General features: G+C 41.3%; 1 long non-coding RNA gene across 1 annotated transcript; it reads left to right on the top strand.

The window, feature by feature from the left end:
- Positions 1 to 659: 659 nt before the first annotated feature.
- LOC129734743 (uncharacterized) lies at positions 660 to 6,125 on the top strand. Its single transcript, XR_008730286.1, has 3 exons — positions 660 to 3,172; positions 4,229 to 4,320; positions 5,971 to 6,125. It is a non-coding gene; the product is annotated as an uncharacterized LOC129734743 (long non-coding RNA).
- The last annotated feature ends 21,280 nt before the right edge of the window (positions 6,126 to 27,405 follow it).

The raw sequence follows: 27,405 nt of genomic DNA, 5'->3' as shown, positions 1-27,405 counted from the left end.
TGGTGCTGAGTATGTTCAGTAAGGACCTATGTGTCAACACAATATGGTCTGGGTGGATTCCTGTGGAAATCAGTTAAGGGACAGTTTGTTTTCTTCAAGTGATTCTTTAGTAAGACACCATCTGGTTGGAAACCTTTGATAAACATTAGTAAGCACAGCTAAAATTCTAATTCATAACAATCTTTGCATTTGTTCAATATCCTTGAGACAGAACAGGCATAAATGGGCATTTTCAACATTACAGGTCAAGGAATGGGTTGTCTTTCTTTAGTATGGTTGAATGAATGCAGCTTTTGCATGTAACCAATGTGTTAGTGAATTACACTAGTTTGCAAATACAGAAGTGGACAAATGCATTGATTAGTTTTATCCCATTCAGAGTCTGATTGCTTTCAATAACACTATTACAAAGGAATTTTATGACTATTGATCAGGGCATGTGGCCTGCTTCCTAAACTGGGAAAGGGAAAGTGTAAAAAACCATATGGGACTGGGAAAAATTTGGAAAGATGTAGAAAAGGATGCTTCCTTTCAGAGAGAAAGAAGCTCTGCCAGTTGTTCTTGACAAGGTTGTTCTCTGTGCAGTATGTTTATGTGTGTATTTATGCTTGACAAGGCAGGACATGGCAGACCACAAATAACAAAGCAATATTCTTTGGGAGCAAATAACGTGTGAAGCTCATGGTATGGTACTGGGTGCTGTTTCTTGGGCTGAGTGAACTTTCTGCACTGAATAAGTTTTCTTATTTCAGTTCTTTTGTGTGCTGTTTTTTTTCTTTCTTGGTTGACAATATGGTTTCAAAGCAGAATCTTCAGTGATTTTTGAAGTCATTCTTAAAAGACTGATAAGGTAGAATAATTAATTAGTCACAGTGGCTCTTGACATTTCAAGATAAGTCTGGCCTGCTTAACAAGGAAGACATGATGCAGGAACTATAGACTTGATTAAAGAAAGACTTAGGACTATCAGAGATGAACAGGTCATTTTGGTGATTATGTAAATGTTGCTTACAGAAGTTCTGTCTAAGTAGGATAGTGTATCAGAATGATGCTTTCTCCCAGCAATCTGGGGTGGGAGAAGAAGAAAAACAAAGGAGGATGTCAGCTCCATAAAACAAATGACTACTCTTAAAGAGCAGTTGAATAACAAAGAGTATATGCTGAGTGATGTAAGCTTAGTTGCCGCTATCAAGAAAGGTGCTCAGTATAGAGCAGACTGACCTGGATTTCCCTGCTTCTGTAAAGGAAAGGAAAATACAGACTGAGTCCTGGTGTACTGAGTTTTTAGGGTAATGTCCTCCCTCCCTGATTCCCTGTGAAGTCACAGAACTTTTTTTTGAAAAAGCATGCCGCAAAGTGCATCAGATCTCTTCAGGATTTAAAGATACTCAGCTGCCCTCATGCAGTTCACCCTGACCTAGTGAGCCAAACAGAATCTCCTATCACTACACCAGCAGTGCTGCTCCCTGAGCCTGCCTGGGGACAGATGGTGTGCTCTTCCATGAGATAGCAGAGCCCAAGGTATTCATATCTTTTCATGGGCTCTCTCCATGAGGCTGAAAGAAAGCTGCACACCTGCTTCCAGACTCTGCGATCCAGTTCTTTTCTTAGTCACTGCCTCTCTTCCCTCCACAGATATAGGCATCACCTATTTGATCTGGGAAAGCAGGTTACAGCATCGACCAATTCACTCCCTAAAGTAATTCCTTTTCAGGAAAGCTAAGGCAAATCAGCTGAGGGTGTGACGATAAAGTACTGAATTAAACCATGTTATACGGCAGTGGAAGCTCCCATTCAGGTGGAACATTATCATATTGCAGTGGCTTTCTCCTGTTCAGGGCAAGGATAATTTACTATGATCAAAGAAGCAACTGTACAGGAGTGAATGGGAGCCCTCACACAAGGTGAAGAATTAATTATATTAATTTATACTCTGAACTGATATGCTTCTACAGTCCTTGTGTGGCAAACTCACACTAAATTCCACAAAGAAGTCTGGTTGAGTTTTTAGATTATTACTTTTGATAGTGATGCATTTTAAAAAGGCAAACAAGGCCCACAGTGTCACCTGCTTGATTTGGGTGCCTGCGTCAGGCACTTCATTGCATCCCAGTTTTCATCTTTAGTCCCTATCCCCACATAAAATCATTCTACAGGAGTCTTGGAGAAAGACGGTCCTGAGCTGGCACAGGGACCCTTTTGACATGAAAACATACACTTTGAGTGCAAGAGCTTTGTGTGACCTTCTCATCTGGTTCATTTTACTGTAGAGACTAGTTGCTGTTGCGTGTCATGTCACAGATTTCTTTTGAGTTCAGCCTGCAGCAGATTAATGGAGCTATGGCAGCGTGGAGATAGAAGGCCTGTAACTGCACCCTTTTTGCAAAGTGATTGCCCTCTATTTTGGTGATTTGAGCCACCAAATCCCAGGTTTCCCCCCCAGAGGTTTTCCTCCCAGCCCCAGCCCCTGCCTGCCACCACCACCACCACCCCCCACCACCCCCCTTTTTATTTTTATCCCGGTCCTCTAAGGCTAGAAATTACATCCACATGCACATGGTCCACATAAGGCAGCTAAATAAGGAAAGCCTGCTAGCAGGAGGATCAATCTTGCTGTGCAAGGTGTCCAGCTTTCCCTGGGAAGCATTTAGTCATTCACAGATTGAAAATCCCTGCAAAAAACCCAGTGGCACAGTAAACGCCTCTGGTTCACCTTTAGCATCTGCTTTATTTGATAAGAGGTTTGTTTACATGGTTTAATATCTTTAATTAATCTGCATTGTTGCTGAACTGCTGCTGTAGTTTGTATTACAATTGTTCTTTGAGATAGGTAACCGAATATGTTTTCTTTAAGCTTTGTTTTATGGCCAAGCTTCACAAACCCCTGTGCAAAAATACTGGCTTTTGATTTGGCCTAGCAGGTATTCCTGTGACCAGTCTGACCAGCTGTCTTCCTTCTCTTTCTTTTGTGTTCACAGATGAAATTTATCTCACTGAAACAAATGCTGCCAAGTGGTTGGTATTAATAATACATTGAAAGCTGCAGCCACATCTGATATTTTCTCCTACTCTTGAGGAAAGGGATTATTGTAAACCTTGAATGTTACTTTTGTTCCTCCAGTTGCAGTGATCTTGAGGGCTCTTGAGGTACTCGAGGAAAGCTTAGAGGAATGTAAGTGGGCTTTTCTAAAATCAAAAACATCCTACTTTTTCAGTTAGTTCTAAAGGGGCGTGTCTCCTGCTCAGATATAAAAGGTCTGGACTGACATGCTACCTAGTGGATTAAAAATGGATACCACTTTCAGTTTAAATTAGCCAGCATTATACCCATTTGTTTCCTCTGATGTCTTTTTATTGTTAGGTTTTTATCCCTGGGTCATACTTAAAGGGGTCAAAAGATGGAGGTTTTTCATCTCACCCTGATAGTGGAGGTCAGCTAGGCTCTGAACATGCTTTTTTGCTCTCTAAATTTTGTTTCTGCTTTGAACACCTGGGTCATTGAGGCAACGAGAGCTATACTCCTCTACTGGGGTCCCAGGAACCCTGGCACTGCTCTGAGCTCCTGCAGTCCAGGACCAGAAGCAAGGTGTCTTCCTCCCTGCCCCTGTGGGGGATATTTAGGGGTAGTGGTGTGTACTCAGCTTGGAGCTGTACAGAGACAGCAAATAGGACATGGCATGCGTGAGTATTTGAAATGCTACCCATCTCTGTTGGACCCAGCTTTACTGGATGGCCTAACAGACTGCACAGCAAATGAGGGACCAATGCATTTGTCTTAGGATCTTTTCCCAGTGTCATACCTTTTTTGGTAACACAGACAGGTGCAGTTAGTTACAACAGGAAAAGTTCAGGGTATCTTCTCCCTCACTCGTACTAGACCAAACCTGTTAGCGCTCTCTCCTGGCAGCTGGAAGATCTGGCTGTGAACTGGTATCAAGAGCTGTGCTCTAAGCCAAGTTACACAATATCCTTTTTCCATTCTCTCTGGCAGCAATCCCGTGCTTAAGCCACCATGGTCAGCCTCAGAGAGTTAATTTGAAATATTTTAAGCTGCTTCCTATTCAACACGTGCCTTTTAACATGCCATGTTTTTGAACAAGATCTTATTGTATGTTTTGCTTTATTTTCTGTTTTCTTTTGTTGTTATCTATTTCCTTCCCTCTCACTGAATTGGTAAATGTGATGAATACTAGTATCTACTGTGCATGTCCTTGTGTTTCTTTTCCAGCCTATGATGCACATGTTGCACCAGGTGCTGGATCTCATATGCTTCCTGATACATCTGATGTAAGTCTTCATGAGACAAAAGCACTTACATAGGTAATTTTCTTGGGTTTGCATTTCTTTTTTCAATTTTCAATCCATTTGACAGTACTCACTTCCAAAGCTGTTTCTGTGTAGAGCACTTTGTAAATTCTGGCACAGCAAGAATCAAAATCTAAATGAGATCTGTTATGGCCAAAGGAAATCCATCCCAGAAGGTAGGCAATGTGCAGGATGGTAGTTGGTTTTAATGGCATTAGATGTTTCATTAGGCTAACACGTTCACACCTGACATTGCAGGCTGACTCTGTGGAAACTAGGAAGTCACTGAAATCCACATTAAAGGAGTGAATGGACCATTGGTTATTTTTATATATATCAGACATCAGCATCTCAGAAATGTCGGCACCTGCATTCTGGGGAGATCTGCAAAAGTAATCTATGCTTCCTACAGTGGGAAAAATTGTAATCAGTGACTGAGAGTCAGCAAACTCCTTTGAAGTTCAAATAAATCTTTATGTTCAGTTGGTTACACTGGTGCATTTATGGGCTGGTGTTTGACCATGACAGTGGTCTCAAGCATGATTTTGTAGAATCATAGAAACATTTAGGTTGGAAAAGACCCTTAAGGTCATCGAGTCCAACTGTTAACCCAGGACTGCCAAGTCCATCATTAAACCGTGTCCCTAAGTACTGAATCTACAAATTTTTTAAAGACCTCCAGAGATGGTGATTCTACCACCTCTCTGGGAAGCCTGTTCCAATGCTTGACTACCCTTTCAGTGATGAAATTTTTCCTAATATCCAATCTAAACCTCCCCTGGCACAACCTGAGGCCATTTCCTCCGTCCTGTCACTTGTTATCTGTGGGAAGAGACCGATCCCCACCTGCCTACAGCCTCCTTTTGGGTAGAGAGCAGTGAGGTCACTCCTGAGCCTCCTCCTCTCCAGACAGAAAGCCCCAGTTCCCTCAGCTGCTCCTCACAAGCCTTGTGCTCCAGACCCTTCCCCAGCCCCGCTGCCCTTCCCTGGACACGCTGCAGCCCCTCTCCGTCCCTCCTGCAGTGAGGGGCCCAAACCTGAACACAGGGTTCGAGGTGCAGCCTCACCAGTGCCCAGTGTAGGGGGACAGTCCCTTCCCTTGCCCTGCTGGCCACACTGCTTCTGACACAAGCCAGGGTGCTGCTGGCCTCCTTGGCCACCTGGGCACACTGCTGGCTCATGCCCAGCCGGCTGCCGACCCGCACCCCCAGGCCCTTTCCCACCAGGCCCTTTCCAGCCGCTCTGCCCCAGCCTGTAGCGCTGTGTGGGGCTGGTGTGACCCAGGTGCAGGACCCGGCACAGAGCCTTCTTGAACCTCATCCAGCTGGCCTCGGCCCATCGGTCCAGCATGTCCAGATCCCTCTGCAGAGCCTCCTGCCCTCCCGCAGATCAACACTCCTGCTGAGCTTGGTGTCCTCTGCAAACTTACTGAGGGTGCACTTGATGCCCTCATCCAGATTGTTGATAAAGATGTTATACAGCATGATCCCATTGATTTGATGGCTTTTGATGTAATGGAATACCAACCAAAAGAAACCTGAAACTGTATGTTTAGTAAGATTATTTCTTTTCCTGTTTTAATTGCGTCTATCACACTTACAACACCGTTGCACAGAGTTTCTTATATATACATTGATTAAAACCTGCTCTTGAGTCTCTCTACAGGTTTAACTGGAGGTACCTGCTGGATCCCAGTAGGAAGATTTCTGAAACAGTCAATGTTCCCCATACCTTGTTCTATCTTTTATAATATATCTCCCCTATGAATGAGGCCAATTTTGATTGTGTGTGTGATTTTTTTTGTGTGTGGATGTGCTGCATGCACATTCAGAGTATGTTACAGAAGGGCAAAGGAAACCTGAGGGTGACAGGTGTAAATGGTGAGTGGGTTCCTTGGTCTGGGGACCACACGCTGGGAGGTGGTTGTGGAAGTGAAGGGTGTGAAACAAGCTGATGTGATAATGGAAGGAGAGATTAGCAGTGAGACTGGAACTTGTGTAGGGAGAATAACACGTAAACTAGAGAGATGAGACAAGGAAAGGAGATAGTGAGCTAAATGTCTATTAGGCATTAGCTTGGGGATAGAAGACTGAATGGGAAAGGAGTGAGTTAGGAGAAGCTAGAAAGCTCAAGGAAAAACGAATCCTAGTGTTGGAAGGAGGTGGTTTGGGAAGAGTGAGTTTTGGCATGGTGGGGAATAGAGGAATGTATGTGCTGATGCATTTGCACTGTCAAATGACAGGAGTTCTTAAAGTTTAGGAGCACCAAATCTGCTGCTGGGGAGTTAACAGGAAGTACTGTTCTACCAAGAAGTGTTATGTTCTCCACTACACCCCACTAATATGATAAAGAAATGTGAGTTCTTTACACACATTGTTCAATAGAATATGCATCCAATTGTGACAACACAATTTTTAGTGATCCCCAAACAGTTTGCTAGAGGGAGACAGATTTTAAAGGAAAATGCTGTGAATTTCATGAAGATGGAAGACAGAAGGAAAATCAAAGTAACTTGCAGACTATCATTTTGCTACACTGTGCAGTGCTTACCATACTTCTGCCTGCAGAAAGAGACTCCACAAGGCCAGGGATCTTCTTAAGTCGCTTTGAAGATGTAAGTGGCTTATGAACCTTGTGCTGGGTCTTTGCACACAGGTATATTTTTTAGCCTTAAGGCATAACTTGTGCTGGAGTGAAGCATGAGTGTTAAAGCTGCGTTTTGGCACTTAGGTGTGTTCTGTCTTCTGATCTGAGCAATCACAGTTGCCAGGAAGCTGGAGCTGCCAGTGATGACTTGTGCAGAGATCACCCCTTTGGCCAGGCCTTTGCTTACTAATGAGATCATCTCTGTAGCAAGACAAGAACACTTAACATCTTGTGGAATTAATACAACCACCAAATTTTACAATGATGCAGGTTAAGTATCAAGCTGATAAATGTCACTTATGTTCCTGTAAATTAATAGAAAGGGTAGGCTTATTAAATCATCTTCAGGAAGGCAAAGTATAACAAGGAGATTCAGGGTTTTTTTTTTTACACTTAACTCTAAAATAGCCGTAAAGTAGATTATACAAGTCAGTGCCAAAAATATTGGATTATAAAATGGCATTAGATTTTTATATCTGGTGCCTTTTACTGTCTCTGCTGAAAGATTCTGTAAGGCATTCCAGAGCAGATTTCCCATGAAACAGAAAACTGGATCTGATAAGCACACTTTTGACTATAAAATACATTAAGACTTACCCCTTTCTATAATCCTCCTTTAAAAGAAGTTGTCCTCATTAACAGTAACAAAAGCATTAAAGAGAGAAAAATAGGACCTTGAAAATGGCCCAGGGTGAAAACTTGAGATAAAGAAGGAATAGGAACAATTTATATGTATTGTGCGTATGCTGTGTGATGTTCCTTTCCTGTGTACACCTGGGGGCAGGTGTAAGTACAGTGCCTCATCAAAATACAGTTAAACTACTGAACTCAAGTGTGTAGGTAGTAGATGTTGAGACATCCTAGCACTGAACAGCATAGGATGTAATTTTTTTCATTTGAAACCATGCTGAGAGAACTTTTGCTATTAAAGCCATGTTACCTCTGAGCAGCTTGGGAGATAATAATAGCATTGATTCAAGTGTTTAACATTCAATTTCTCTGATTTTTGATCTGTAAAAATGGTGGTACAGGAGATGGATGCATTTCTGACACAATTTAGAAGGTTGAACTGAGCTAGCAAAAGCATACTGTACTCCTGTGCATATTTATCAAGAAAGATCAACTCAACTGATTCACGTAAAGAGAGGTTGAGATGAATTTGATCAAATGGAACAAGTACTGAAAAATGCATGACCAGCAACTGCCACTGGGCAAGCACCCTGTCAGATACTGTAGATGATCTCTGCAAAATGGGCTGAATCTTGTTCTCCCTGGTAACAGGTATCCAAATATATTGGTAGAGTAAGCAATGATGATAAAAATCACTCAAAAGCAACTTTTTTTTTTTTTTTTCCAATAGGCTTGTCAATATGTAGCAAATGCTTAGAAGAACCTGCTCTGTTTCAGCTGCACTGCTGGGTCACTTCATCACAGAGAGAAACACTCAAATATACTAAACTGACAATCCATAATTCTGTGCTGGTATGGCTGGAAAAAACCAAAATATACATGGATCTAATTCCCAATGTCTTTGCAGGATTCTTGAATTGTTTCAGGCAGTGTAAGGGCACCTTAGTATTCATGGGTAATCAATCCTGGAATACCTGAGAAAACATAAAATTGTTTTTCTTTAGAACAATTGTATTACATATTGCTTCTATACATCTTAAATAAACAGACCACTGATGGCTCTACAGAACAGTTTCACTTGAAAAAAGTAATAGTTCTTGCAAATTAAAATGAGCAAACCCTAACTGGACCAGCTGAATTTTCCCTAAGATAATGTGGATTCAATGAAACATAGAGAAAATGAAACAAATTTCTATGGCAATAACAGCATGGAAATTGTTCTGAATATAGGACAGCATGGCTGAGTTTTCTTCAAAAACTGTGATTTTTGCACATTCTTCTATGCAAATATTGTCAACATATCAACATTATGACTGCAATTAGATAAACAAGACAGGAATTGGGATACCTCTGAACATGGGGTTATATACCAAGTCAACTTTACATGTGAAACTAGCTTTGCATGATAGCTTTGCAAAGAAATTTAATTCTCATGTTAAGATGAATGCATGCACCTCTACAAGTCTGTTAAGAAAATCCTATGATTTAGAATAACTATAAATACTACACAGAATCTCCATACCTTATACTGACACTTCGAATATGCTATATGTGCATAAAGTCACTCAGATAGCTTGCTTTCAGATCTTCCAATAGTTAATTATCATAACCTCAGGCTGGATATGACTCCAGGTATCAAAAAGAAGATAAGCAATCCATGTTGATGCTTTTGTGCACTCTTCATCACTGTTTCCTGGCATTTGTATTTTTTATCTACTTACTCATACAGATACGAGCTAGAGTGTCTTCCTGAAAGATTCAATAAGAGCATGCTAAGCTGTAGAACTTCAGTACAGCTACAGAGTCTCCTGCATGCAAATGCTAATCAAAGTCTCAGCTTCTGTGAAAAATTTTAAGTAGAACAAAACAAGAGTAAGATTCTCAGTGTTTACTTCTAGCTGCATAAAAGCAGTGCTCCTGTGTTGGTGCATTGTAGTAAATACCTGATATGGAGCTATAAATTTAATTCAAATTAAGGTAGAGAAGTTCAACAGCATGGTGAGTCAGCAAGTATTTCAGTTCCCTGTTCAAGTGCCTAGTTATCCTCTGCACCTTAAGGACTCTGATTCTAACACTTCTGAATTTTTCTACAGTGATATTTTGACAGCATAAACAAATACAATTTTATGACATTGACTTTGTGTATTAAGATCTTCTCTGGGCACTTTGACTCAGCGCATTAGACACTTATCCTGGAGTAATGGTCTGAATCAATGTTGCAGGTGTGGCACTCAGAATGGCTTTTGCAGGCCCTCACGCTAATATGTTGGAATGGTTCACGCCTACTGTATCCACATCCATTTATATACATAGATAAAATGATGTCAGTTCATATATCTAGACTTTCAAATTAGAGCCGAGCATTGCAGAGGGAATGGGCAATAGCTCTGAAATGCTTCAAGTGGAGAAAAATGGTCAAATGCAGTAAGAATTAAGGAATACAGAGAAATATTGGAAGTTTTAATATCTTAGGCATCCTACAGAAAACCCAAGCTTTTTCATTACTTTGCTGCTCCTTTCTCTGTGCCCTTCCTCTCCTCTACACTTAAACTGTGGGTGAAAACCAGCAAGGAGCAGACAGTCAGCTATCTCTGGTGAGCAGAGTGCTGGTGCCTCTAACTTGTGTTTAATGGAACCTAGTGACTGAAGGGATTGAACCTGACAGCCTCAACTTCTAACAGTTCATCTCCAGCCTCTATTGACAGTGGTAGAAAGTCATTCCTGCTGATGGCTTTTCAGTAGCCAGAGAGAAATTATCAAGTACTGTTAGCCTATTCCTTGTGACTAAATGGCTTGTGAGTAAAACCACCATCGTGGAGATTAACCCATAGGCAGACTTCAAGGCTTGAGAATGGAGAACAGAAAACTGCACTGGTGCTTTGAAGGCTGCTCATTTAGGTCAGGAATGAAATGTACAGTGAGGAGAATATAGACGACCTGTCTCTTGTTTCAAACATTCCTTATAGACAATACATTCAACTAAAAGGGCAAGGGAAACCCCTCCCCCCTGCTTCAAATAGTCTAGCTTGCACGTACAGTGAGAAATGGCACGAAAAAAGCAATGAACTGCATAAGCTGGTAATTGCTACTTCTGTACTTAAGAAAAAATACTGGGATAGCAAGCTGTGTTTGTAATCATGGTTTGCAGATATTTACATACTTAAACATCTATGGTAGAAATAGTCCTTTGAAACAGAATTGTTGGGTCTGTGTGGTTTGTGTATCCCCACCCCAAAGGTGTCCTTGCCAACCTTCAAGAGTTCATTATGTCTGTAACACTGAGACATACCTGCTAAAATCAGTGCCACCTTGTGCCCAGCACCCGATCACATGCTACCCAGGCAATTTATGTCCTGAAGCATTTACAGTGACTAGAGATAGAAGATAAACAGATCATCATCTACACAGCAGGGAATTAAGACACAAATTTCAGTCAGGCTTAAAATTTTTTTTGGAGGATGCCAAAATCAGGTGCTGAAAATGCTTAAATAAGCAAAAAAATCTTTTTCTTCCCTCTCATACAACCAGAAGACCTAAGGTTGGTAGCACTATTGAGACAAATCTGTGTGAGTATTGTAATAGAAATTTTAAGACTGGCATGAATGGGCCCAGGAATGGACACAGCAGGAACAAACAGCAGGAAATGGGCTATACTGATGGCATATGTTGGTTGATGGCACCTAGATTAGCATGTCATTGGCACACCAGCAGCAGTAGGTGCACCTTCTCAGGGCACACAGTGTGGGAAAGGACAGCCTAAAAGAAGGAAGACCCTACTTCTGGGCTAGAATAAAGACTCAAGCCATTTAAAGATCATATCAAAAGGCAGAAAACAGAGGAGGAACCATAAAAAAACAGGTAAATATGAAGAATGGTAAGCAAATCCTAATGATTCACAGACATGGAACAGGTGGGAGAGACAATCAGCTTGTAATGGGTACAGAAGAGCAGACCAAACACTGTCACATGGTTTCCAAACTCAGGGAAATCCAGGACGGAGGAGGAGGACTCTATACTGGCCACCCCCCACCCTCCATGTCATTTTAAGGAGTAATTTGCAGACACTGGGATACAAGCACTTCAGTGTCTGGCTGCTGGGCAAGTCACTGTGCTGCATTTTTTTTGCTGTAAATGGATATGAGAGTAAAATCACTTATGCTTCAGTTTTATTCTAAAAAACCTCACCATTGCCCTCTTTAAGGTCTCATGTTGAGATTTTCTACTTGACTGCTGCAGTATAACACCATTTCTTGCATGCAAGATCTTGATTTTGCCTGTTCTATATGTAAGTCTGCATGTAACCTTGCAAAGACTTTGCTATTGCCAGAGGACAGCAGTGAAAACCAGCCTTCCTGGCCATGAATCAGTTAGATGAATGCAAGACTCTGCTCCCTATGTTTTCCAGTAACCCTAGAAAGCCACATGCCATTTCTGAGTGTGAAGCATTTGAAATCCTGTCATGCCTGGGCAGCCCTGGAATTCTTGGAGGTAAATCTTGGGGTAATCTTTGCCACAAAAGCACTTTGTCTAGTTTGGCAGGTTTATTCCAAAGCAATTGACTATTAATTTGAAAATTTTCGTTACATACAGGGCTGGAATGAATTCCTGTCTTCATCTCCCTGGATAGTACTTTAAAGACAAAACAGCTTCTCATCAGAATATTTTGCTCCCTAGTTTCAAGGCAGCTGATTGTTCAGGATGGCTTCTTTTATTAATTTTGTGTGGGGAAATACTGTGTTCTAAGAGCTGGTCAGCTCTCCAAAGCTAAAACTAGGCTTCTAGCAGGTGGAAGTGCTCTTGCTGCCTTGTCCTAAAACAAGCCAAATGCTGCACTTTTTGCAGGGGAAAGAATGAAATTTCTCTGCAGTTGGGCCAGGAGCAATCTTTGCTATAATAATCTTTGCCAAGGTAATAATAGTAATGTATAGAATGTTATGCCTGCAGATATTACCCCAGGGGTGTTCTTGGGAATCTGCTGTGGTAGGTAAGCTGTATTAAAAACTAGTTATTCCAAGAAACAGCATCTTGTCTGTAAAAGGATTTCTAGATAAATGTCTTTTGTTGCCATCTTTACCACCCACTCCTGACACACATACTTTGCATTTATATTGCATCTTTTTATGTTCAGCCTTGTTATTTCAGCTCTGACAAAGGCCCTTGGGTGGGCGCGGAGCTGTATGAACATGCTGAGCTGACCTGCACGTTCACTGACCCATGTCATTTATGCAGTAAAGCAGAAAGTCTGTGGAAAAGCAGGTACCCACATGCTTTTCCCAGGTTGAAACAAGCTGCTGTTGTGAGAGTGAAAGGGTGTAGCTTCAGCTCCAGCTTTGAAAGCCTGTGGCAGATTTTGGTCCCCCCTCACCAATTTATGTGTTTCCATTTTGGAAGTGGGAGGGAGGTCTACATACCATTTTGTAACTGCAGGAAATACTGCCTGGGCAGCTTCAAGGTCTGTCCTGCACGGCTGCCTGATCCAAATTCTGGTGCACCCCAACTGAAAAGCCAAACGTGGGCAGCCCTTGCTGGTTCAGAGGTCAGTAGGTAAGGGGAGAGACCATGGTCTAGGCCCTTGACTTAGAACAAGGGATTTATCGTTAGATCCTGTCCCTGATACACTCTCATCTCTTGGTTATTTAATCTCCTGGTGATGACTCCTACTTCAGAAAACAGGTATTGCCTCCGCTTCAGCTGAAGTGTTACACAGTGTACAGGGCTTTTCTGCTTAATCTGGCCCTTTGAAAGCCTCTGTGCAGATGTAACAGGATCTGTGTCCTTACCCTCTAGTCCATAGCATGCACTTCTGTCACGGTGCAATTTGTCTAACCTTGTTATGAAAAACTGTGGTGCTTATATGGCCCTGGCCTGGAAAGACTGCTGCCAGGAGAAAAGCCAATCCTCTCTCCTGCCTGTCTTTATAAACATCAGGACAGTGCTGTGCTCAGGGGTAATTTCTAGGGTTGTGCACACACTGCTTTATAGGTTGTTTTAGGTGAGGAAATTCTTGGGGTTTTTTGTAGAAGATAGACTTCAGTACTTTATTCTGGTACCCAAAATAACCCCCTGTCATCCAAACGGGCTTTATTTCTAGATATATAAACCACTATCTGTCATAACCAGCCAGTATTGTTAGTGTATTCCATTTGCTCAGAAACCATGCTGAAATTCACTGGAATTGCTTGCCATGGGTCTTCCCCCCTTCTTCTCATTATAGCTTGTCATATTAAATCAGTTTAGCCAAAGATTTTCAGATCTGCTTGTAGGATTATACATGTACACAATAAGACAGAAGCTTGCATACTTAGGTTTTTTAAGATAAAAGGAAGATGCTATACCGCATACAAATGCCTTGTTTGTCCTCCAGCACTTATTTTGTTTTTAAAATAGCATCTTGGGTTCTGAATTCTAAACCCCCCTGCTCTAGGCAGAACCAAGGATTGCTCTTACAGACCTGTCCTCTGGCTAGCCTCCTATGGCAAGAGTCAAAGGACAGTTCATGGTCATTAGTTTGATGGGAAAAAAAAAAGAAAGGCAAAAGTCTGCAGAGATTATAAGGGCTTTTTTCTTTTTGATTGGACTCAACATAGATGTAGTGAAAGATTGTAAGCTTAAAGCTTCGCCCCACCCACCCCCACCCCAACCCTGCTGCACTGGTGGGGATCTTATAAGGTCCTGCATTCTCCTTGACGTATGTATCGTCAGCTGTATAACAATAAATGCAATAGTGTACAGGCCTGGAAGGAGAAAGGTAATGGGAAGGGAAAACTGGAAGGTGACATGTGCAAAAACTCTGCAAAAATTGCAAATCTTTTATGGAACTATAGTGAGCCCTAAAACCAGTTCCTATGCATCAAAGAAAAATATCCAGTGATATCTGGTATATCCACATCTAGCTGCTCAGCAGGAACAGAATAGGCTATTTACCTTTACATGGTACCTACACACTATTCTTAAATGTAACCAAGCAATTTCAAGAGATCACTTGTGAGATCAGGACTGGAAATAAACTGAGACTTGTAATGTACTTGATCTAGGAAAGCTAATTGCTTTAACTGCAATTTAAATGTTACAGGCTGCACACCTCAGTTAATCACCTGCTTTGTAAATGTGTCTCTTGCAAGGAACTCTGATGGTCCAGAGCAATGTGTTTTTTTTAACATGTTGAAAATCATGGCAGGTGTACTTGTTACCTGCCAGCAGAGCAGACCATAGTGGTTACACAAACATCCAAGTTCATAACAATTTAGTTTTGTGTTATATGCATTCCTACCCATTACATATGTCAGCAACCCATAATCTTAGGGTACCTTTGAGGAGGCACATGCTGAATAATTCACCAGCTTATCTCTTTCTCCTTAAACACTTAACCCACCATTCTACTGCCACTAAAATAATTGTATCAGGACTCAGTCCTCCGTGGTCTAAACTCATCTGTGCTGCTTGGCAGCTCATGCAACATTAAATGTACAGACAATTGCTAGCGTCAAGATTTAGCACGCTGTACCTTTTACAGCCAGAGCAAAGATGACTCTCAGGGTGCCAGACTGAAGAGCAGGCATACTGCAAAGTCTTCAATTAACAAAGTATGGGATATGGCAGGAGTCTGGCTTTGATTTAATCACCAATTTTGAAATGTGGCATTCTCATGCAGTGATTTGCAGTTGGGAGTCAGATCAGGTTAGTTCTGATAGACTTTGATAGCCACATTTTTATTTTTTTTTTTAACACTGAATCAGGAAGACTGCTTTCGCTTTGCCCTACCGTAAACAACTGGTGTCTTAGATGACTAGGTTTTGTCTCCATAAACTTTCCTACAGAGAGGGAAGGAGAAGGATGAGCATATTGTTAGCCCTTCCTTGCACAGTACTCTGAGCTGCAGAATGACCTTCACTACAAGAGCACGGGGCAGATGAGCAATTCAAGTTTACTGCTGTCCAAATAATAGCTGTGGAGGTGGTTAGTGACAAGAAGGATGTAAGCGTTTAAATGACAGCAGTGAACAAAATAGGTATTTTAAGTCAGGTGGGTAAATTGCCTTTCTAATTTTCTAGTTTTAGTTGGATTGCCTTTGAAGCATACTGCCTATAAATGCACAACCATGTTTCTCTGAAGACTGTGCTAGCATGCACCCTGATCCAAAAGGAAGTGTTTTCCTAGTGGCTCTTCCTTTCATGGGAAGAAAGAGTCTTGTGGCTATGTACTGGGCTATGACTGCTTGAGTGTGGGGTCAGCTTTGGCACTATCTGACTGTGAGTTTTGACAAACCATTGTGTCTCTGCCTTGCACACAGAATGCAGGACCTACTTGTCACTCCCTCCACTTCCATGTTACGCTGCTTGCTAGAAACTGTACTGTAGTGACAGGAACAGTGGGCTGACCTCTGCATATGGCTTCTAGCCCTACTGTCATCTTCTTACCGCAGAAAACCTAGCATTACATATCAAATCCAAAATGTGTAATATTTCTGCGCTTGAAGAGTAATGTGGGCAATGAAGCCCTTATCTTACGTTCCTAAAATATCTCAAGGACATGCTGCCATTTTGTATAAATATATTAAGGTACAGCCACGAAATCAATTTTAATATTCATGCCACATAACGCATGCTTAGTTTTGAAAACTTCTGTCTTCCACCTAGGCTGTTGCATGATGTTTTTAAAGTGCCAGTGCCTGGAACAAAGCTAACTTTTGTGGACTAAAAGTGTAACTGCTTTCTTAAAACTTTGAAAACATATTGAAAGTCATATTGAAAAGAAAATACGTGACACAGACACTGAGCACTGCTGAGAAACTGCACACAGAATTGAATCAGTGCTCTGCTGTTTCTTGCTTTGGGTTTGCAGAGATAATTTTTGTAGTGTATTAAACCCAGAAGGATGCACCTGCAAATGCTATGCAAGCAAGACTCATATCCAATCAGCAACTGCTTTGAAGACAGCTGTTTAAAGCAAAAGAGGTAAGAAAGCCTGAGACAGTTAAGAAAGCAGGAGATTAGGACTTAACTTCATAAGGAACTTTGAACTTTACCTCTGTTCAGAAGTGTTGATAATAATCCTGATCATACCTAAATACTGTGACTCTTCCTTGTCAAAACTTCTTTACTAGGACTTTTACTATTCTCCATGAAGAGTGAATTCCCATATTAAAAGACCAATCTTTTCTAACATACAAAATATAAACAACCAACGTAAGTATGTCTACATGTCCTATCCATCTAGGCTTCATTTTATTGTGGCATACACCAATGACCTGGTTTCAGAGCAAGCTAAAGCAAGTAATGATTGGATCTAAGGTTGTGGCATGACACCTAAAAACAGAGCAAGAGAAGCAGCAGGGTGGTTTTTTTCTGTTCAGTCTCTAACCTGGTTAAGATGTTTTCTCTTGAATGTGTCAGTCTGACAAAGATTGGCTTAGATAAGCTACAGTTCAGCTAACATGAAATAAGAGGGTGATAACGAAGCAGAGGAAACTCTGATCAGCAGAATACTGCTTTCTATGTGCTTGCCACCAACCTCCTGGGAAGCATTATTACTGCATAGCTCAAACCGTGAGGATTTCTTCCCTAAATATTAACTCCCCACCTATCAGGACCATATCAGTTTTCATTCGATGGGCCTCAGACAGTACTTGCTCATATAGGTGGTGGAATGTTTTCTAAGCATGTATTTAATTATCAGTGTGTTATCTTGTTCATAAACAAGACCATTTCATATTTGCTCATGCCAAGAGGTTCATTAGTCATAGATTTACTACATTTAATAATAAAATAGTCTTTCATAATAGAATGCCATCTCCTGAGAGACTGAAGTTTTGTAAAGTCCTGTATTTTGTTCTCCTGGAGAATAACTCATCCAAGAACAAGCTAAGCTTCACTGTTTTTGACAATGGATGAGATCAGTGCCTGATGGGTATGCTAACGCAGACATTAAATAACAGAAATTGTAGATTAGACACTAAAAGCAGCCTGTGGATGTTGTTTAGCATTTTAATGCAATAAGTGGTTTCCTAGCAATCAAGCTACGTTTACTAACAGTCTTTAAATAGCTAAACACGCTCTTTCTAAAAAAGGTGTTAAAAGCTGAGAAGTTCAAACATCTTTTTTTCCCCAGATTATATATGAAGAATAACAAATTTCTTGTTGAGATGGATTGAGCTTGTACCAGGAACTAGTGAACAAGAGCTGAAACTTTGAACTGCCTGGAATATCTGTTATGATAATGAAACTTAAGCCTAGAAACAAGGTTTCTGGATTAAATCCATATATTATAAAGCCACAGGACTGGATAAACCATCAATACACTGTCTCAGCAAAATCTCATTTACATCTATGGCACTTGCACTGTTGAGCAGTGAGCAAAAGACTTTTTTTGTGTAAATGTCAGGAGCAGTCTCATGACAGAATGAGGCAAATCAGTTGTACTACATGGACAGACACCCTGTAATGTGCCATGCTTCTTGCTAATGCCTGTTAGACGGAGGGAAGGTACTCTAGAACTTCCTTATATTTAAACCTTCAACAGAAACAGACCACACTGAAAAGTGAAATTAGGCTGAAAGACTCTGGCATATAAATGAGACTTGAATGCTTAGAGATTAAGTGCCCTGTCCGTCAGTGTCAGTCTGTCTGTACACATTCTGATGGGTCCAGACAACACTGGGCAGAGGTGTAGGATGATCCAATGTCAGGTATCACAGAATACTGACTAAAGAAAAGCTGTGTGCCAGCATTCCTGATTTCAGACTATGTTAAACTACAGCCTGTGACAGAAGCTAGGAATCTATGTGAGGTGGCTTTGGTACAGAATTTCTCCTTTTGGATGCCCTTGTCTGACAAGCAGTGGTATCAAGTCATGCATTTGGCATAGGTCCTTTGTGGTTTTCACTGATTTCAACCACATAACTACCAGACATTGCTAGCACTCTGAAAGACAGCGTGGTGTGAACTAGTGAATTGAACTTCTGGCAGATGTACAAGCCAGATTTAAAATAGTTCTGTATTTGGAAACTGCATGAGCCACTGAGTTGTTTTCAACTCTTGGTTTATGATGTGGTGTGCAGTGCAGTCCTCACGTGGGGAATAGGAGCTGCTCAGCACCCACTGGTGACTCCCACCGGTCAGGGAGATTTTCCCAGGTGGTATCTAAACCTCCTCACAATAATCAGAGTGGAAGTCCTGCCATCAGCTTAAATGGAAGTAGAGGACATATCCTTATAGCAACATGGATTCAGAAGGCCTTTCTTTTTGTTCTCTGGGGTATGGTGTGCTGGAAGGGCTTTTGGTCATGCCGGTTGGTGGATCCTAACTGACACTTGGTGTGGAAAGATGGTGATGAATTGTTGTTCCCCTTCCTTCAGTTAAACTCCTTGAATTTCATGAACAAAGATGGAATTTGATATTAACTTTTCCTGGACTAAAAGCCTACAATCAAATGCCCATTTTACAGTCAGTTGAAGTACTTTGGTTTCTCCACTGAAGCACAGGAGAATTTCTGCCTATATATCAACTCTGACATTTGGAGCAGTGATTTTATATTCTCCTGTATTCAAGACTTACTGGTGTGGGCAAAAGATAAAAAAAAATGGCACAACCTTTTGTTGACATAGGCCAGCAGCAACCTGCTAGCACTCCTGGTAAGTCCTGCTTGGATGATCAATTTTATAACCATATGGTTTATTTTAGTAGAAGGATCTATTGCTACTAGGGAAGAGGATACTTCCCAGAACACTGAGGTTTCAGAGAGAGAGAGATATAATCTAGAATATTAGCTTCACATACTTTCTTCCTGTTTGCCTGGAGCCCCTAAATGAACTTGGCTTTTCTGGAAGATTTGGGACAGGGGAGAGAACTATTGCTTTTCCTTTAAGCTATCTAATGGTTGCTAATAGAATCTGGCTGACTCCCTCCTGAATTGCAGTAATTATGGTTGAGTTTGCTACATCATTCCCATGTGGCTGGTTCCCTTACAACACTATCTTAAGACCAAACACTGCAGAAAAACAAGTCTTTTTGAAGACATGTTCAAAGAAGATGAGGTCATAAGCTTTTCCTTCTTTCTTAAACAGCTGCTTGAAATAGTAGCATTTTTTATTTTTCCATGACACTTAACATCAGTTAAGTTTAGTTTCAGTACCCCAAAGATGCACTGAAGCTTACTATTACACTTGCAACTAACTCATCTGACTTGTTACTGAGATTTGCTGTGCTGTGTGAAAGGAGAAAGGTGGTTGTAACATATAGTGCCATGGTAAGAAGCAGGTATTTACAGCAGCTGGTATGTACTCCTGATGTACTTTGAAGCACAATTTCTAAATTCGAGACAAATAGAAAAGTGAAAGGAATATGAAAGGGGCAAGGTACAGCCATGGCCTTGCAGAAGAAAATGCTCTTGTTAGTGTGGATGTAACATGTGTGCCTTGCAGGTACTACTCTTCTGGTCTTGCGTTATAGGACTCTACGTTAGATGTGGGTTACACCAAAGTAGAAACAAATTTTTGTAGGATCATACTCCCTTTCCTGCCATTCATTAAAGTGACAGAGTAAAATGAGGTCAGATGACTTCTAATTCTGGAGAAGATATTCCCCGAAATATTTTAAGCTGTCAAGGGCTAGTCTGTCAGATCTCTGAACTGGAAATGCTTCTGTAGTGCTCAACTGCTCAGCCTCAAGGTGTCTATGAAGGATAAAGCTGCCATTCCACTCCTATCCAATGTTTTGCCTAATGGCAACTAAGCCATCATATTAAAGCTACATGAATTCAAGAAGGCCATGAATAGTTCCACAGGAAGAATTGCTGCATTACAGCTGTGCTTCCATACACGTTAGATTTGAGATATAATGAAAGAGTTTTGAGAGCATATTGCTATACTCAGCCAAGCAGAGAATTCATCTTTTAAATACATCTGACTGGAATATAACAGGCTAGTGAAATAATTTCACTGGTTGCAAGTACACATTTTTTGTAGCATCATAGCCTCAAGGCTGATGCTTTAGATTATGATGTCAGATGTTCTTTCCACACCCATCAGGAAGATACATAATTGAAAATATCTTTTTTATACAACATGGGTTGTTCAACATGGGACATCTCATAGATCAACTCATGCAAAATTAATGGACACAGGAAAAAAAAGTTTAAGGTTTTGCCAGTGTTGATCTAACTTTGCCTTTTGGCCTTCCTAGGAGCCTAGTACTAATTTCAAACCACTTTTCCCTTTTTCTAGCTTTGTCTTCCGTATTTTAAGAGATAGAATCACAGAATCATGGAATCATTTAGGCTGGAAAAGACCTTTAAAACCATCAAGTCCAACTGTTCAGTCCATCACTAAACCATGTCCCTAAGTGCCACATCTACAGGTTTTTAAAGACCTCCAGAGATGGTGATTCTACCACCTCTCTGGGCAGCCTGTTCCAATGCTTGACCACCCTTTCAGTGATGAAATTTTTCCTAATATCCAATCTAAACCTCCCCTGGCACAACCTGAGGCCATTTCCTCCGTCCTGTCACTTGTTATCTGTGGGAAGAGACCGATCCCCACCTGCCTACAGCCTCCTTTTGGGTAGAGAGCAGTGAGGTCACTCCTGAGCCTCCTCCTCTCCAGACAGAAAGCCCCAGTTCCCTCAGCTGCTCCTCACAAGCCTTGTGCTCCAGACCCTTCCCCAGCCCCGCTGCCCTTCCCTGGACACGCTGCAGCCCCTCTCCGTCCCTCCTGCAGTGAGGGGCCCAAACCTGAACCCAGGGTTCGAGGTGCAGCCTCACCAGTGCCCAGTGCAGGGGGACAGTCCCTTCCCTTGCCCTGCTGGCCACACTGCTTCTGACACAAGCCAGGGTGCTGCTGGCCTCCTTGGCCACCTGGGCACACTGCTGGCTCATGCCCAGCCGGCTGCCGACCAGCACCCCCAGGCCCTTTCCCACCAGGCCCTTTCCAGCCGCTCTGCCCCAGCCTGTAGCGCTGTGTGGGGCTGGTGTGACCCAGGTGCAGGACCCGGCACGGAGCCTTCTTGAACCTCATCCAGCTGGCCTCGGCCCATCGGTCCGGCATGTCCAGACCCCTCTGCAGAGCCTCCCTGCCCTGTTTTGCTGATTGACTGGATACCATGCAGAAATGGATTCCAAATCAAATATAAGAATAAATGCAGTTTGTTGTATTACAATATAATAAAGGAAAATAGCATGCAATATGATAAAAGGAAACAGTACTAGTTATTATGCACAGTATGATGAAAGAACAATAGGAGTGAAGCATTAAATCATTTCAGAGACTAAGAAAAGGATACATCACCAATTACCACCTTAACATCATCCAGGCCCACACTTCAGCTGGGAAACCCGGTTGTAGTGGTGTCAGGAGTATCTCAGTAACTGGGAAGTTCCTACACGGTGCATCCACCCATAGGTGAGGCTTCTGGCCCAGTCCCAGGTTTGCCTGCCTTTATACTTTGTGAAAACCAAAAATAGTTTACATGTATAGCATATGTAAACTTTTAAGTTTAGGTTAATTGCAGGCATGCACTATCTCATAATTCGTAAGGCTCACACATGCCAGGGACACTGGCCAGGTGCCCGAACATGGTGGAGTTACCATCATGACACAGCTGCACACAACATTATTCTGGATGGTCCTGCTCATATCTTGCTTGTTCAGGGGGCTAAGATAAACACCACTTGCTCATTGAAGTTGTCCTTGAGCTCCCTGAGCTCACTGTCCAAGTTGAATGATTCCTAATTAAAGACAAAGACTTTTTCATTAGCAGTAATCAATTTAATAAATTTTCACCACATACTCTCCAGCAGATCAAAACTCCTGCCCAACTTGGTGGCATCTGCAAACTTACTGAGGGTGCACTCGGTCTCCAGATCATTGATAGAGATATTAAACAGTGCTGAGTCCTGGGGAGCACCACTTGTGACCAGCCACCAGCTGGATGTGACTCCATTCACCACCACTCCTTGGGCTCAGCCATGAAGCCAGTTTTTAACCCAGTGTACAGTACACCTGTCCAAGCCATGAGCAGTTTCTCCAGGAGAGTGCAGTGGGAGACGGTGTCAGAAGCTTTACTAAGGTCCAGGCAGAGAACATCCACAGCCTTTCCCTCATGCGCTAGCCAGGTCATCTTGCTGTAGAAGGAGATCAGGTTTGTCAAGCAGGACCTGCCTTTCATAAACCCATGCTGGCTGGGCCTGATCCCTGGGTTGTCCTGCATGTGCCTGTGATGGCACCCAGGATGATCTGCTCCATATCCTTCCCCAGCACCACGGTCAGGCTGACAGGCCTGTAGTTCCCCAGATCCTCCTTCCTGCCCTTCTTGTAGATGGGCATCACACTGGCTAACCTCCAGTCTTCTGGGACCTCCCTGGTTTGCCAGAACTGTCGATAAATGACGGAAAGTAGCTCAGTGAGCTCTTCTGCCAGCTCCCTCAGTACCCTTGGATGGATCCCATCTGGCCCCATAGAATTGTGTGTCTAGATTCAGGTGAATTCAGTTTAGTGAAATATTAATCAGCCAAGACAATCACTCTAGCTCGATATACAGAGCCAAAGCAATTCACTGTGATGTAATACAGTATTTCAAGGTTTACTTGCACCCTTAAATGAATACCAGTATTCTTGGAGAGTGCGGTAGACTGAGTGCTTTGCTTCCCCTCTACGTCACAGTGTTGGTACTGGTCATCAGAGCTGAAGTAGCTCTCAGCCTATCAGATGTTCCTCATCATACAGTACCCCTATCACAATCAAGGAGAAAAAGTTCAGAAAAAGAAATCTTCATTTTGTCAGATTGAATTATGCCTTGGATAATTAGGGAGGTGACAGAAATTCTTCAGCATCTAATGGAAAAATATTACTCACTGCAATCCAGAAGGATGAAGGCCATTTCTGTTTCATGTCTTCAAACCAGATAGCCATATGCTGCAATACAATCAATGTTCTCTGCATGTGACAATCCATCTAACTATTTTGTGCTCCAAAAATATGAGGGTAGGGGGGATCCATCAGTGAATCTCTTCACGCATAAACCAACATTTTCTTACAAGCTTGCTATTGGCAGCAGCTCAGCAGAGAGCACAATGGTGAAAAATTTGTATTTCTAAACCACAGACCTTGTTCCTTACAGCTTTTGGTACTTTGTTAGCTGTGTGGCAGGGAGGAGTAGTCTCTACGTGCCTTACAGCCTGCCAAGGTAATGCTCTGCTACAAGGCACTGCGCTGCTTCAAGCATTTTCTTCCACCAGCCAAGCAGTAGACTTTATCCTCTGACTCGTGTTGTCAGCTTTGTGCTTGATCATAAGATTTACAGGCTTACAACAGAGCTGTGCACCAGTCTTCTGGCATATAATTCTGTCCAGCTCACACAAACAAAACTGATGGTTTTGCAAGTGCCATTCTCAATGGAAGTTGAGTATCTAGGGCCTTCCTCTCATCTGTTTTGTTTTGTTTTGTTTTGTTTGGTTTGGTTTGGTTTGGTTTGGTTTTGTTTCTAAACAATAGGGAATAAAGACAAAAGAAGCAAATTCCATTTTAGTATAGACCTACTGTATGACCAGTGTTGGCTCAGTGAAATATTTCTCAGAAAACTTCCTTACTAAGGTTGAAGGACTAAAAAAATTAACATCTAATACTTTGGTTCATTGATATTAAAAAAATGAAGCAATAATTTTGCAATTATTGCAAAATAAGCAATAAAAAAGGCAAAATAAGCAATAAAAAAAGCAAAATAAGCAATAAAAAAGGCAAAAAATCCCCTCACCTTTGAGCGAGGTGTCAGTACAGGTTGAGACCCAGTACTATCTTTTCTATTTCCAATAACAACAAGAGTGCTAGTGAGGGAGTAGTTAGGGACCACAAAATATCCTCCAAGCTCAAAAGGCAATCACTCCGTCTTATCAGTGATTAATTTTGAGGAGGATTAATAGTTGTTGTTGCATGTCTCTTTTAATGCAGATGAATTTCTACCTGATCCTGCAGACAGAATTATGCACTGCTGTCAGGCTGCATTGACTCCAGCAGGTGCAAGAGATTGCAGGCACTGAAGTCCCAAGGACTTTGCCCCTTAAAGCTAAGAAATACACATTGGCAAAAGCACAGAAAACTGCTTCCTAAATCTCTTTGAATGCATAAAGAACATCTGCTTGTGTGTGTAGTAAGAGGTACTGTATAGAAAGTCAATCTCAAAATCAGAGGACAATCACCACTTTGAAGAACTGGGCTTGTAGTGAAAATTTTCCATGAATGTTTCTTCCCTTACTTCAAGGAAGGCAGTAGGGAGGGAGAGGGAGAAGCAGGAAATCTGAGAAGAATGCACTGCACATTTTTTCATCTTGATGTTTTAGAAAACATATTTTTTCAGATGTTAATACAGATTTCGTTGCTTGTAAATCGCTCCTTCATATGGTTTATGATTTCCGTGATATGGCTTATAAATAACTGATGAAGTAGTTCAAGGAAAGCCACAAAAATTACTTAAAAGGATGCCATCAAAATGTATGTTACCTCTAAGGTTTTTTCCTAGCTTTGAATATTTAATTACTTCATTTTCCCTGTTTCTTACCTGAAAAATAGCTCCACCATGCAGCTAAGGTGTTGATCCTTTTAAAAACAGAGCACATTAGAATCTTGCTTATCTTAGAATGTCAGCATTTCTGGGGATTTATGAAATAGCATGCAAAAACTATTCTTGAATTTTTATTAGATACTATAAACCAAAGCCCACCATGCTTTGTGGACTATTGAAATCAGTTTTAAAGGTGGTCCGTATATGGTTTGAATGAGACTTCCAGACTCTAAAAGTATGCCAGTGCTGATTTCCAGGTCTGGAAAATGGGAAGACATGGAGTCTATTTTTGTAGAATTCCAGAAGGACACCTATTTCTTTTTCTCTGTACTGTTTTTGATTTGGTGAGTTAAAAGTTCAGAGCTCCCCATGTCTTTTCCTAGAGAGAGAGGAGGAATTGATGCTGAGTGATCAAGTACATCTGATACCCTACTTACCTAAGTGAAAAATGTATGCCATTTACAGTTTTGGAGCATAAGTCATGAAATTATGGGGGACCATTTTCTTGCTTGCAACCATGAATGTCTTTCAGCTAGCATTCAGTTCAAAACTTCATTTGGCTTTTCCTCAGTCCACAAGGTGATCTCCTTTTTGTCTTCTCCCAGATCTTTCCATTGCTTTGGATTTATGATCCAAAGATCTGCAGTCCAACCAGTGCTGTTGTTTATGTATGTATTTGCCATTGCTAGTCTCTAAGGAAACCCTTTAGATCACATGATTCAATTTTCTTTCAAGCATTATCATGTGTCAATAGCTTATATTCTAAAGTGCCTTGATGTTTTATTTGAATAATTGTGATTATTTATAATTTTGTAACTAAAACTATATCCAAGCTGCTAAGAATTTAAGACAGACCACAGCAATAACATTCTGCTTTACAAAGTGGTGGTATAAGCATGCTCACCAGGTGATGAGACAGGATGATCCAGTAAAAGGACGTGATCTTGTATTTACAACTGATTTCTCCTGTATCAGCCTGTTTCCTTGCTCTTGCTGCATAATACAACATAGCTTTTACTTTGGTCCTGGAATAAACATGACTTCCTCAAATGGCATTTGATGTGCTGCGAGGTGAGTAGAAAGTGGCAGTTTTGTTACAGCCATGTAAGGTGAAGGGATCTTCCCGCCACAGAAACCAAAGCTGAAGTAATAAGATAAAGGTAATTTGCACTGTAGAGGCACTGAATCCTTATTCATTCAAAGATATTAAGATAAGGGTAATACTTTCCAGTCAAGGGTCTAGCAGTTTTCAAAGATCTATAGCTATACATCTTTTCTCAAAGGTATATTGTCAAACTGGTATATACATAATAAGCATTGTACAATACAGCAATTAGAAAGACTAGAAATAAAGTTTATAGAGGAGAAAAATGTAATTACAAAGTTCCCTGGATATCTTTGGAAAAAAGAGAGAAGTACACATACATAAACCTTAGTTTAAGTCTATAGATGAGTTTTATTAGTCACCATGATCCTCTATGTTGGCAAGACAACAAATCCTTAACAATGGCTGAGGACAAATCAAGCAGTAATCATAAATGTCCCATTTAGGTATCTTTAAAAAAAAATTAATATCCTTGCATTATCAATTTATCATCAGCTTTAGGGAACATACCTTAGCGATCTGGTTTTAAGATGTGCTTAGCCTTGGTATTCAGTTGGAAAGCAATTGAACGTTTTAAGATTTCTCATAAAGATGGAAATCAAACAGCTTTCTTAGATGGTATGCCAATCTCTACAAAACATTTCATGGAGAATGTGACCAGTCTAGAGCAAGAAGTACCTTAGGATCTATACTGTTGCACTTTATCATCCTAGAGTAACACAGGTGTCTGGAAAAGCATGGAGCCTTGGGTGCTTCAGTCCAGATTGAATTGCGTTGAAACAATTCACGCTGTGATCCAAAACCTGTTGAGGTCAATGGAGAGATTCCCATTCATTTTCAGCAGCTTTTTAATCAGAGCCTTAAAGCTGGCGTTTTGCTGTCAGAATTGGCTTAGGCAGACCATGAAACCTAAGTATGCATTTCTCAGAAGAGCTGGAGAACACTGAAACTGGCCTGTTCCCTGCAGCTATACTGAGGATTATGCCTGATTGGCAAAGCTTTCCAGAACATTTAATCTTAAAAATTAATTTGATGGTGCTGCTCAGCACAGGGTAAACACAGCAGCAAAATGTTCTGCAGTATTTATTCACATTTTAAATGGATCGTTGTCAACAGTATTTTCTTTCTCTTTGTTTACCTTTTTGATAAATCATTCTAGTGAACAAGTTTGCT

This window comes from Falco cherrug, chromosome Z (genome assembly GCF_023634085.1).
Source record: "Falco cherrug isolate bFalChe1 chromosome Z, bFalChe1.pri, whole genome shotgun sequence".
NCBI lineage: Eukaryota > Metazoa > Chordata > Aves > Falconiformes > Falconidae > Falco > Falco cherrug.
The sequence above is the reverse complement of the archived record's forward strand: the minus strand, read 5'-3'. Positions and strand labels throughout refer to the sequence as shown.